This window comes from Vulpes vulpes, chromosome 2 (genome assembly GCF_048418805.1).
Source record: "Vulpes vulpes isolate BD-2025 chromosome 2, VulVul3, whole genome shotgun sequence".
NCBI lineage: Eukaryota > Metazoa > Chordata > Mammalia > Carnivora > Canidae > Vulpes > Vulpes vulpes.
In genome coordinates this window covers 143,906,106-143,919,578 of record NC_132781.1, presented here as the reverse complement: position 1 = coordinate 143,919,578, position 13,473 = coordinate 143,906,106, and positions in this window count along the sequence as shown.

Below are 13,473 nucleotides of genomic sequence, written 5' to 3'. Positions count from 1 at the left end.
CCTCGGCAAAGATGGATCTGCGTGCTCCTGGGGTGCGAGCCGCTCGCTTCTCCCAGACCCCCGGGAAAGTGTACAGTTACACGTGCCAATCCCGCACCGCCCCCCCCCCCCCCCCTTGCAAACTGTGGTCCTCGCGCACAGCAGCCCGCACCATCCCAGGTACACCAACGTGCCCGTACATATATGCACTTGCACACTCGTTTCTCCGACTGTGCCTGCACTTGGAGCCGCCCGCATCCGTCTCTAACACTCCTGGCTTCTTGAGAGTCCGGGCCTCCGGGTCACCGCGTGCTGTCAGGATCCGAGCCGAGCTGGCGATCCCGCAAACCCCTCTTCGCGGTGCGCGCCGCGTGCGCCCCGGGAAGCTCTCGGAACAGCTTCACACGTGTTCGTTACTTGCTGCGTTATTAAGATGGGGGGGGGCAGAAAAGCCTTCCCTCCCCCCAAAACACCAAAACAAACAACCAAACGAAATGCACACGCAAAAGCAGCTTCGCGATGTCTAAATTTAAAATGGGCGAGCGGAGACCAATTAATTGGGGGGATCCAAACTTTAACAACTTTTTTCGTTCTTTTGCGTCCTCGACGGTGGAGAGGCGGGCGTCTCGCTCCGTGCGCGGCGTCCCCCGCTAATTTCTTGTTTGTTTTCTTTCCCTCGGTGGCCGGGAGAGAGGAGAGGGGAGGTGGAGGAGGGGGGATGGGAGGAGGGGGATGGTCGGAATGGCGGGGAGAGGAGAATTGGTCTTTATTGTTGATGGCAATACATCAATTACGGGCCATTGTCTGGGGCCCAAGTTCCGCGGTTCGCTGACGCGGGCCCTGCGATGTCAGGGCGCGGGTGAGGCTTCGCGTGCCGCGAGGCAAAGAAATAATTAAATTAATAAAAACGGAGACAGAGTGGGGGTTGATTTTTACTTTTGAGCGCGGGTCGCAAGAAGGCAGCGAGTGCGAGCGAGGTGCTACAGCGGGAGCCGGTCCCCAAGCCTCGCTCACCCCAGTGACCTGCGCGCTCTGTAGGGGGTCGCGCCGGCCGGGGCCAGGGTGGGGCAGCTGCTGGGGGAGCCCGGCTGACGCGGCTCGGACTTGCCCTTTCCACAAGAGGGCCTGGTACTCAGGGGCTGATCTGAGCGAGGGAATGGGGGTGGCCCGAAGGGAGGCTGCAGCTGCGCCAGGGTCGTGACCTCGTGGGCCAACAAGAACCGCACCCGGGGGAGGCGCTTGGCGAGTTTTGCAAACTCACATTTGGGGGCTTGATGTCTGTGTTTCTACTAATGCGTCTCCTCGGTTTTCCCCAGACCCAGAGGGCCTCGGTGGGTTGGCAGACCGATGGGCTGTGCCCCAAGGCCGCGGGCCACGACTGAGTTCCCAGCGAACGGGTTTCCGAGCCTCTCTCTGCTTCCTCCCAGATCCTGGGAAGGGGAGAAGGTGCTGGGCCTCCCCTTTCCAAGGCCTGCCTCTCCCACCTGCAAACCTATCTTATGCTGGCCCAGTCTGACCCCAGATTTGGGATGGAGCCTGAAGTGAGGCCTGGCCTGGGCCGGGGACCCTCCTTCTCTTGCCGCTGTCGCTGGTTGGGCACCCCAGAACTGAAGGACGCCCCCACGCGCCCTGGCCGCGCCCCTGCTTCCTCGGCCCCAGGCCCCAGGCCCCGCGGGCTCCCGGCCCCGAGGCTAGGAGGGCAGGAGAGGAGGTTTCGTTTTCTTGTGTCAAGCAAAAAAACGGCAAAAAGGCGGCAGCGGTGCCCCCGGGGGTGGGGGTGGAGGCGCATCGATGGTATCAACATTATTGATGGGGAAATGTTTAGGGCAGGGGCCCGGAGATCAGGTTCCCAGTCCCTCCTCTACCCGGAGGTGGGAGGGACGGAGTAGGGGCCGCGCGGCGGCGGCGGAGGCGGCGGTGCTGGTGCTGGTGCTGGTGCTGGTGCTGGTGCTGGTGCTGGTGCTGGTGCTGGTGCTGTGTGTGTTGGGATGGGGACGCTTGGACGCACCCGCATTAACCACTCCTGGGGCTTATCTGTATTTTTCTGGTCTGAAAGTTTGGGAAGGAAGGGGGCCCAGAGAGAGAAAAGGATTGACTCTGCTAGTTACTAGCCCTTAGAACTCTTGGCTAGGGTTGGGGCTGGAGGGGTGGAAGGAGAGAGCCTTAAAACTGACCCAAAGCAAAGACCAAGTTTGGAAACCCCACCGGCGGCTCGGTTACTTTCCACGCCCCGGGGCTTCGCTTCCCCAGGAGTTTCGGAAACTCCTTCCTCGCCCGAACCGCGGGCGCCCAAAGCCTCCACCTCGCCTCGGCCACGGGAGAGGCTTCGAACCTGGGGCCTCGGGGGGAGCGGGCTCGGGGGTGGGTGCCCCGGTCCCCGCGGAGTCGAAGCCGTGCGCGCCGGGCGCGCTCGCTCCCCAGCAGCCAAGTCACGGCGGCGAAAAGGCGCACTTTCAGGGGGACTCCCGCCGCCCACAGCCAAGGGCTATCTCCAGACCGGCGCCGGGTGCCGCGCGGGGACCAGGCGCCCCGGCGCCGGCTCCGGCGGGAAAGTCAGCCGTGGCGAGCGGAGGGCGGGCTTGGTCACCACCCGCACGCCTCCCGGCCGGAGGTCCCGTGCAGCCTGCCCGCGGCAAACTTCCTCTTCCATCTCTTGCAGGGCCATCCGCACGGCAGCATTTAGAAGCTGACTTCGCTGGCGACTGCAAGTGCCTGCGATTTTTGCTTCCCGTCCACATTCGGCGTCTTGCACTTAAATTCGCTGCGCCCCGCATGCAACAGTGCCTCGCTAAGGGGTCTCTGGGTACAAAATGCCTCCCAAAGGAAATGTCTCGAGGTACAGAAAGTGGAAAAGACTAATCGAATTTATAAAAAAAGAAAACCTTTGCTTCCTTTGGGTTAAAATCCCATTGCGGTTTTTCTCAGCGTGGAAAAAAAAAATTATCATCCTGCAACAGAGTGTAGCTAATTCCTGGAACCTAGTAGTAGGATGTTCAGAAAGCCCAGCAGGGCTCACAGATTCTCATCTTTGAGCTCAAGTGGTAGGACCTTTGGATCCAGTGAAAAATGATGAGTTCTTCTGTCATCTGCTGGGATTGGGTGTGAGATCTGTGGAGCCCTGGACTCTGTGTGCTTTTGGGGGTGTGCCTGGGGGGTCTGCCAGGAAACTCATTTTCATTCATATAGGAGATCCTCTCAAATGACCTCCCAGTGGGAACTCCTAGATAAACTCATGGAGCAAATCTCTTACAACCAACCCTAAAGAAAAAAAAAAAAAAAGATACTCCACCACTTTCTCTAGAACAACATCCCTCTTTAAAGAAGAGAACAACAATTTGCAAAGAGATGTGCATCTTGTTTTTATGAAAAGCTTGTGTGCCTGGAGACCTTGCCTGGGGATGGCCAGGGTTCCAGAAGGAAAGCACCTTTTGGTTTCTGTTTGGTAGAAGTCCGATGGCCAGCTCTGGTTGCAGAACCATCCTGGGGTCCTGGCTCTTGCCTGCCTAGCGGCCTTGCTCCCAAGGCCCATCATTCGCATTACTGGGAATTTACAAACCGCACAGATGTCAGCTGAGCTCGGACTTCATAGGGGATATTTCTCTGGGTTTCTCTCTGCTGAGAAAGAGCTCTCTGAGAAGGAGAGAAGTGTTCCTTCTCCTCGGAGCTTGCAGCTTGAGTCAGAGTTGTGGCTGTATCTTGGCCCCACAACCAACTTCAGTTCGTCAGTGGTGCGCAGTTGACACCTGCATCCTTTTGGGGCCATATGTGGGATGAGTACAAAGGGGTGGGGCCGGTGAGGCGAGTGGACAGCCCACCCAACTCTTCCTTCCCCTTTTCCAGCTCAGTGAAGTTTCTTAAGTACCCTACTATAATTTCTTTCTCTCACTTTTCCTCCTCCTCTCTCTGGCCACAGCAACAGCACGGTTCTCCCTGACTTAATCCCCAGTTTAAGGTGGGGTTTTAAATTTAAGAGACTCCCGTTTCCCAATTCTAAACCTGTGTCTCCCAGCTTTCTGGTGCCTTCCCCAAACAGGAGCAATTATCTCTTAAATCATAATCCTGAAACCATCAACACCTACCCTCTGGGATCAGGAACTAGCTCCACCTTTTTCTCCCTCTTCCCCACTTATAATTCTCATTCTGCCCTGGCCTCCGCTCTTTCATCCAGAGTACCCCCCCCACCCCCACCCCAGACTCTCCGACCTATTTTGTAGTAAAAACTCAGTCCCCGAGAAGCTTTGCTCAGAGAAACTTTGCTCGGGCCCTGCCAGATGCAACTTTTATTTAGAACTTGGCTCAGGACTTGCTGTGGCCTTCGCTCAGGGACCAAAGACAGGAAGATGGTAGCGCATCTCCTTCTCCCACTTAAACAAAATGATTCCCTCATTTCCAGGTTTGTTTTTATTTTCTCTCTCTATCCCGGACCCCACAGCACTTTCCTTTTGGGAGAACAGTGCTGAGAAAGCTGGCCTCTAGTCCCAGCCTCCTTGACAGGTGTCTCTTCTGCTGATCTCAAGTGACTGTCCCTGGCCAGCTTTATTCACACACCCTACCTGGGCCTTAGATACGGGGGTTCACATCCTGGCTGTCACTGAACCACGTCCTGGGAACACCGTCCGGGGTGTACACCCATGGATTGGGTAGTAGCCTTGGTCAAATTAATATCCCTGCACTCCCGTTTCCTGCTGCGTGAAATGCAGCTGATGGAGAGGGAACACGGTGCTTCAGAGCATCCAGCAAGGAGTCAACTCTGCCTCCTTCCAACAGCGTGACCTCCATATACCTCCGGCAGCTCCTTCATCTGTTCCGTGGAGATAATAATAGTCCTTATTTCATAGGGCTCTTGAGGGTTAAAAGAGTTAATATGTATGAGGAGTTTAGAATAGTGGCTGGCATATAATTAGCATAATATAAGTGTTAACATTATTGTTATCACCCCACAGGTTGTTAGGATCAAATGGGGGAGGATGGTTAAAATATCATTCCCCGTTCACTCATCCATCCCTCTATCCGTTTATTCATTCACCCTGTAGAGTAACATGCTAGGCGCGGGGGGATACCACGGAAACACTGCTGTTCCTGCCCTTGCTTATGCGCAGTTAATCAAAGGGTTTATTTTCTGGGAGTGTGGTATTGCTTGGCTCAGTGTTGGGGGGGTGAGTGGAACAGCCTAGGAGCAAGAGTAAAAACGGTGCTTGGTTTCACGGCATTTCTAACATTTTTAAATTTTTTTGATTTTTTCTAACATTTTTGTAGGAAGTCCCGACTAATACAGAAAATTGAAACTAGAGCAGGTTGTGTATGAGCCCAAGCCTAATTGTGCATGTGGGCCAGGGACAGATCATCTGCCTGCTTCTGGAAGGTTCCTGAGCACTGGTGCCATGCAAATGGTCTGTTGCTTAGATGCCAGCCTGTATTCACCTCGTTGTTTTATTTGGCTCACATATGTGTATTTTGACTGTGTGGACTCCTCTGAATTGAGCAGAAAACAAAACAACAATAAAACAGGTGCTGTTTTTCTTTGGGCCCCTTGAAAGGTATAAACCATGCGTAGTGTTTACTTAGGCCTCCTGTTGCTGGCTCTTTTCCTTTCCATTTTTGTCAGATTATAAAAATTGAGCGTGGTCATAGTAACAGAGCACTCTGTAGCCAAATCTATTGGTTGGGGTGGGAAATCCTGTCAGCCTGTCCTGCCCTCCCAGGTGTGTGTCTGTGGGGTCTGGATGCAGACCACCTCCAGGTGGCTGCTGTGCCCACCTTGTGATGAGTATTATGACCAGGTTGTGATCAAAGGTAATTTCCCATTTACCGTCAGAATGCAGCGTGCTCTTGTGAACACCCCTCCCCTCTGCTTTGAGATGAAAACGCTTTGTATGGTTAAGATCTAGAAGAAGAATGAAAGTCTGAGCAAGAAATTCCCCTTTGTGGTGGTGGTGTTCTGTTAAATGGGAGACGATCCCACGGATATGTTTGCGGGATCCTAACGGTGTCTTTGGGAAGCTTCTGGTGGCAAATGTGGACAGTCACAGATGTCAGCAAGTGGAGGCCGAGGTTTCTTTTTTCTCTGGCGTGGAGGGAACAGACTCGATTTAATCTGTCACTTGATGTCCTTTACCTCAAAAATAGTGCCTGGGGGCCCTCGGGGGCTTTATTTAGAGGCTCTTAGGAGCTTGGCAGTATGTAAATTATGCGTGAGTGTCCTTCATAGTTCCCGGTGGTCACAATCAGGGATTTAAACATGATTTAGCATTTCAGATGATTTGTAGGCACGATGGAGCCAGCCAGTGCAGTGGGGAGAGCCCAGGCTGGTTTTCTCACCAGTGCATTAAGTAGGTTTCCAAGTCCTGGCTGCTCCTTCCGTTCTCTTTCTGGCCTCTGAGTTGATCTACGAGTAGCTCCCAGTGTTGGTAGGTGGCCTCCCAAAAGTCAGTACTAGATCAAGCAGTTCGGAGATTTGTCACAACAAAAGGTCTTATAACTTTAAAACAATGCAACACAGTCTATAGTGACCTTTTGCCTGCTCATTCACTCATTCATTCATTCATTCATTCATTCCATTAGCCAACACTTACTGAGCACCTACTGTATGCCAGTCAGTATTTTGGGCATGGAGGATATAATTGTGAAAAGATGGAGGTCTCTCTGGTTTTCTGGAGTCTACCTTCTATTTTTTTAAGATTTTATTTTTTTTATTTTTTAAGATTTTATTTATTTGGAGAGGGGGAGAGATAGAGCACAAGCAGGGGAAGTGGCAGGCAGAGGGAGAGGGAGAAGCAGACTCCCTGTTGAGTAGGGAGCCTGATGTGGTGTTTGATCCCAGGACCCTGAGACCATGACCTGAGCTGAAGGCAGATGCTTAACCTACTGAGCCACCCGGGTGCCCCCTGTAGTCCACAGTCTAATGAAGGGGATATATATATATATATACACACACATACACACACACACAGAGAGAGAGAGAGAGACTCAATACATTCAGAGAATGGTAAGTACTTTAGAGAATGTAACACTGTGTGATGTGATGGAGAATGACTGGGTGGAAACATGGGGGGAACAGGAGGAAAGTTTAGGAAGGCCTGGGGGGAAGTGACCTTCACACTGAGATGAGAATGAGGGGAGGGTGTCAGCCATGCCACAATTTGGGGACACAAGCATTCTGGGCCAAGGGAAGAGCAATTGCAAAGGTCCTGAGGAGGGAGTGGGTTCAGGAAAGTGTGGTCCTTATTCTTCTTCTCCTCTCCTCATTATTCTACTTTCAGGAGGAATTGAGAAATTAAATATCTTTTTTTTTTTTAAAGAAAAATTGGTTTTTCTAGTTGAACGGATAAAACAAGTTGTGGCATATGGAATATTACTCGGCCATGAAAAGGAACTAAGTGCTGATAGTTGCGGTGATGTGGATGAATTTCAAAAGTATCTTGCTGTGTGAAGGAAAGCAGAAACAAAAGTGCACACAAGGCAGTGTTCAATCTATGGAATGTTCTAGAAAGTGCAAACTCATCTATGGTGACAGAGAGCAAGTCTGTGGTGTAATGGTTGCCTGGGGACAAAAGGGAAGGGAAGGAGAGATTGTTGAGGGGCCCGGGGAAAGTCATGGTGGTCATAGTTATGTTTGTTATCTTGACTGTAGTGATAGTTTCACAGTGACAGACACATTTCAAAATGGATCCGACTGTATACCTCACGTGTGTGTGGGGTCAGGATACTTCAATCATAGCTCCATAATGTTGAAAAATTAGGTATCTCGTTTTGGAAAATGTGGGAAGTGGGTGTTAGAGATAAGGAATTCATTCATTCATTCATTCATTTTAGAGATAAGGAATTTAAAGAGAAAATGGAAGATGCCACTATCATATTTAAACACTCCAACTCTAAGTATTCTTTGGGCCTTGGTCACATTTGATCTGGGAACAAGTATCGGCTGGGGTGGGTGTGGGAGACTAGGGTTGGCACTGAATCACCTACCTTGACCCTGGAAAAAGCATAAAGTTTTCCTCGTGTTTTTGAGTAGTAGTGACTTTTTCTACCCAGAAGCCAAAAGTCTTTTGAATGCCAGGTGCTAGTCTAGTCTTGGAATTAGAGCCCCTATGGGTGTTGAGAGAGAAATTTCCAGCCCCCAGCAGCTGGTGCATCCAGATGGAGTTCAGGGTCTGAAGCTAGACCAATACTGTTCACACCAACTTACAGTTTACTGACAAAGGATTAATTTGAAATGCCATAGACCAGTTGTCATCTGAAGGACCATCTTTAGTGAGGAACAAGGGTTTTTGTTGTTGTTGTTGTTGTTTTCCCAATCTGTCATGGACCAATACTTTTTTCAAAATATCATACTAGAAAATATGAATAAGATTCCCAGAAAAAGTTCCAAGGGAAAAAACAGAATAGAAAACAGAATTGCACAAAATAAGCTCAAAATTGTATTGCAGATTCAGTGAACATAAATTATTCTGGTAAACTGTCAAAGTAGTTTCTTTTTGTTTGTTTTTTAAATATTTTTCTTATTTATTTGAGAGGGTGAACAAGTCAGAAGGTGTGAGGGGTAGAGGGAGAGGGAGGAGCAGACTCGCCGCTGAGCAGGGAGCCTGACGACGTGGGGCTCAATCGCAGGAACCTGAGGTCATGACCTGAGCTGAAGGCAGATGCTTAACCTTCTGAGCCACCCAGGACCCTGTCAAAGTAGTTTCTAAATGCTTGCAGTTCTTTAGTTCTGGTGTTGCAGACTGACAGCAAACCAGACCGAGCACTAGCCGGTGGACCACAGTTGGAGTAGCCTTGGGGTAGTTCAGAACCTCACAGCCACAAGGTGGGTGATGGCATGTGATGTATTTGTTCCTCTTATTGCTCAGGGACCCAGGCTGGCCAGAACCCCCCAGGACCACTTACCTCTGGTCATAAGGAGCTTCTCCATTTTATCACCGGGGACACACAGATGTCACAGTCGTCTATGTGGGGAAAGCTAGGCAGTTCCATAGACCAGCAGTTCTCACACTTCAGTGGGCAAAACAGTTGGGAGGGCAAGGATCTGTGAAAAATGCACGCTTGTGAACCGCAGCTCTAAAGATTCTAATTCAGTATCTGCACAGTGAGGGCCAGGAGTCTGCGTTTTCACCAATACCCTAGTTACACCGTAGTTGACTTTAATATGTGTGTTCCAGAGATCTCATTTTGAGAAGCGCTTATGCAGGCAGTGGAGGTGGGTCAGTGGTGGGGATTTCTCTGTCGACACGTGCTTACATCTCTCTACAAGCTGAATCAAGGACCAGAAATTAAGCTGGAAGATGCTTCCATCAGGGTTCTTAGCTTCAGCAAGAGACACTCAGGAGGGCAAGCAAATCAGGCTCAGCCTGTCTAGGTTTGGTCTCCAGGGCAGCTCCTAAGGAGACATGACTATTGCCACTGGAAGCCGTCCCAGTGCTGACCCCATAGAAACCGGGCATCACAGAAGCTTCTGGGCATTGGCTATCGTTCCCACTCCCATGACATCTTCAGAAGCCTGGACTCTTTATGGGCCCTGGCTCCTGAGTCAAAGTCTTCAGCGGGGCATTGGGTGGCTGCTTCAGAGTCACAAGGGAGGCTGGGAACATAGATGTCCAGCATTTTTAGCTTCTGTCTCAGAGAAGTCTAAGGTTTATGTAGTGGGGATTTCCCTGAGCTAGGAGAGCCTGAAGAATGACAGGTGTCTCTGTGACTTGTATAGCTCATCCCCCTTCTGAGACGTTACAGAGATCTTTTAATTTTTCTGAGCATCACTGAAGGCCCACAGGAAAGGTGCCAAGGATGGTGGCAAGCTTACTTCAAGCATCTAGGGTGACAGCTGCCCTTTTGTTGAGCTCCATCCTCTGCATTGGAATGGAGCTCTGCCTCTTTCATACGTCTAGCAGCTCAACCTAATGTGTTGGAGAATCCCTAAGACTCACCAGGCACCATCAGCCCATAGCCACCAGCACCCCCCACCTCTCCCCCCTGCCAAACGTTCTCAGAGCAAAGGGATGGAGAAGAGAGCTGCCATTTGTTGCATACTTGCCAGGACTCAGGCTTGGGGCTGAGCACAGTACCCACATTAATGAGCTTCATGAATTCCCCCAGGAACTTTGTAAAGAAGTGTCTATGTTTCCCATTTTATAGATGAGAAAACTGAGGCTCTGGAGTCATTTCCCTGGAATTACAGAGGTTTGGGGCTGCTGGGGACCTGCAATCAGGTCTCAGCTTTATGAGAAGACAAAACAAACTAAGCCAAATGGAACTAAGGGATAAGAAAGTTTTTGAGTTTTAGGAAGGCCAGGTGAGGTGGGGACTCGGGGCAGGAGTTTGGAGTCGGCCCCATGGACACAATCAGAACTTCCTTTTTTGATTTCAGATGACAGGAAGATATAGTTTGAGGGTGCAGATTCATTAAAATCTCCAGAGCTGTGGTTGCTTTGTATTTTTTTATGGATGGTCTTTAAATGCCTTTGATTTAGAACTGATGGAGCTGATGGAGCGCTTTAAATTTTTTTTTTTTTTAATTTTATTTATTTATGATAGGCACACAGTGAGAGAGAGAGAGAGGCAGAGACATAGGCAGAGGGAGAAGCAGGCTCCATGCACCGGGAGCCCGACGTGGGATTCGATCCCGGGTCTCCAGGATCGTGCCCTGGGCCAAAGGCAGGCGCCAAACCGCTGCGCCACCCAGGGATCCCTGATGGAGCGCTTTGAGCAAAAAATTTACCCCCGTGCATTAAACTGTCTCTAATTCTAGACGGGTTCACGTTGGAAGCCAGCAGTCAGGCTGAGTGACCCCACCCAGACCCTGATCCTGCCTTTAGTATGATTCAGTAGTTAAAACAGGCAGAAACTTCTGTTTCTTCCTTTTGCCCTGATGATTGTAGTGGAAACGTCGTACGGGTGTAGAGGAAAGAGCCAAGATTGAGGAAATGGATGTTGGAATTAAAACCCTCGCCCTGGTTATTAGTAGCAGGATTTCCCTCCAGGCTCTTTTTTTCCCCCCTCCAGGCTCTTTTTTTCCCCCCTCCAGGCTCTTAAGCTGGTGGGGCTTTATTATCTTTCTATGTAAATCCAGTGACTTCATCTGTATAGTCACCTGCCTGGGGCAGGGGTGGTGGTGAGAGGCCCTGACTGTTGGCATCACAAGGCCAGGACACATGGTAGGTGTTCAGTAAATACTTGTGGAATGAAAGGATCTAGGGAGAGCCTGGCTGTTGTCTTGCATCTGCGCACGCTCTAAAATGCTGACAGGTGCTAGCAGGCTTATACTCTGGTGCCAGAGTAGCATCTCAAACTTCGGTGCACTCAGAAATAATCAGAGGGAACTTGTGCAGATTTGGAATTGGAAGGTGAGGAGTGGGGCCTGGGAGTCTAGATTTCTCCCAGGCTGTCAGGTGATGCAGATGCTGCTGGTCATGGACCACTTTGTGTATTGAGGGTGTAAATGAAGGACCAGCAAAGGACAAACTCCTGCAAGGTGGGAATGGGGTGACAGAAAGGGGTCCACTGGGCCAGCGAGCTTCCAATAGGAGCATGGCTCAATTTCCCAGTTCCTCCTTTATCCAGAAATGTCCCTGGTTGGGCACCATGCCTGTGAAGGAACAAAAAGCGCATACCCTTTTGCTCCTGCGAGTGATGAGTGTGGCCTGGCCATGGTATCTCATGTTTGCCATATTTGGTGAAAATGTGGCTCTGGCTGCCCGTTACTCTGAGTCACCACGCAGAGTTATTAATGCGTGGCACTAGCATTAATAACTACTAATACTTGTTAGACACGGTGCGCGTTGAGCAGCTGGCACATGCTTGGCACACACTAGGCCGTCCAGGAAAGGTAGCTGGTGATGATGATGATTGTTTTATGAAATGTTTTCACATCTCCCTGCGAGTTCTCTTGCAGCTCGATGACATGGGCATTAGTTGTGTGGGTTCTGGAACGTTCATCTCCAGATCCTGGACGTCCAGTATCTGGGCTTATTCACACCTCTGCACCTTTGCTAAGAAGCAGCATTTCCTCTTGGGGGCAATTTAACGACAGCTGGGGACATTTTTGGTTGTCATGGTTAGGGTGTGTTCCTGGCACCTAAGGGGTAGAGACACAGATGCTGCTAAAACAATGCAGAGGACAGTCTCCACAGTAAATAGTCCCAGGGTTCAAGATGTCATAGCACTGAGGTTCAGGAAACCCTAGTTCAAATGGTGCCTCTTCCAGAGAACACTTTCTGCAGTTCCACCTGTGACTATTCTATAGGTTTCTAAGCTGACCATGGAGCAGGGAAAAAAAAAAAAACTCATGTTATTTTCCCAACCTTCAAGGCTGCTAGCCTCTTAGTGTTGTGGGTTCAAATCCAGCCCAGCAAGAGCTTCCCTGCCGTCCCCACCCCTAGCCCTGTGCCTTACAGTAAGGGTCTTATGGGTTGGGTGATTCAGTTTTCCCATTCTGGTGGAGCAAGGAAGGAAGCAAAGGGCCCCGGTGGGTGGGTGCCTGTGCCATCTACTTCAGAACTGGGCCCTGCAGCTCTTGGGCCACTGCCTGCCTCTCTCTGGTGGAGATAGACAAGAGAAGCCTGCTGGGGAGAGGAAGCCGAATGCAACATCCAGACTTGGCTCCCCCCTTCCCCATACTCCCCAAAGACAGAAGAAGAAGGGGAAGAAAAAAGCATGCTAGACAACTCGTTTGGCAGGATAATGCCTTTTCCTCTCCAAAATGCGAGGAACGCCTAATGAGGTGTGGCTTCTCTGGAGTAACTGAAGTTGGAATGCTTCTCGCCAGTGCGTGGGTCTCTGCAACACCTCCCTTCCAGCCAGGGCTGCCCCCCACCCTCCGGCAGCGATCCCCAGGGGCCTCTGCTCTCCTGACACGACACGAGGGAATAAAACTGGGGGATCCTTGGGGATGGCCTGGCCAGCACCAGGGAACCCTGGGAAAGGCTGCCGCACAGCACAAGGAAATGTCGATTGGAAAGTGAGAGGGCAGGTGCCAGGCCAGCGGCATGTCGCGTCCTGGAAGTGGTTTCCTTGCTGCAAGCTTGTGCTGGGGATGTTTATCAGAGGCGGAGACAGGCCCCACAATGGGACAGGCCTTGATTCTGTCTCTGGCAGCCTTTTACTGCTAGTGATAGGTGCCATCAGTGTCTGGCTTGAGAAATGACCATGCTGCAGGCACCTCCATCCGTGCAGCGTATTGATCGGCTGTGTCCCACCTCCCTGGAGTGAGGGAAGAGAAGTGAAAAAGTCTGAGGGGCTGCAGGACCGCCGGGCAGTGTGGGACTGGGGGCTGCGGCTGCCCCCGTGGTGACAGCGTACATGATGGTCTTCGTGGCTTCTCCCCTGCCATCACCATTCTGTGGTCCCCCGGGGACGAGTCAGATCTGCATGCACAGTGACCTCTCAGAAAGGCACATGCCTCTTTGGATTTGTTTTCTTCATCAAAGTGCTGTGGCTGTGGTTCATTTTTCCACCATTGACACATTGGGCCTGAAAGCAATTAATGTGGGGCGGAACACCTGAGAA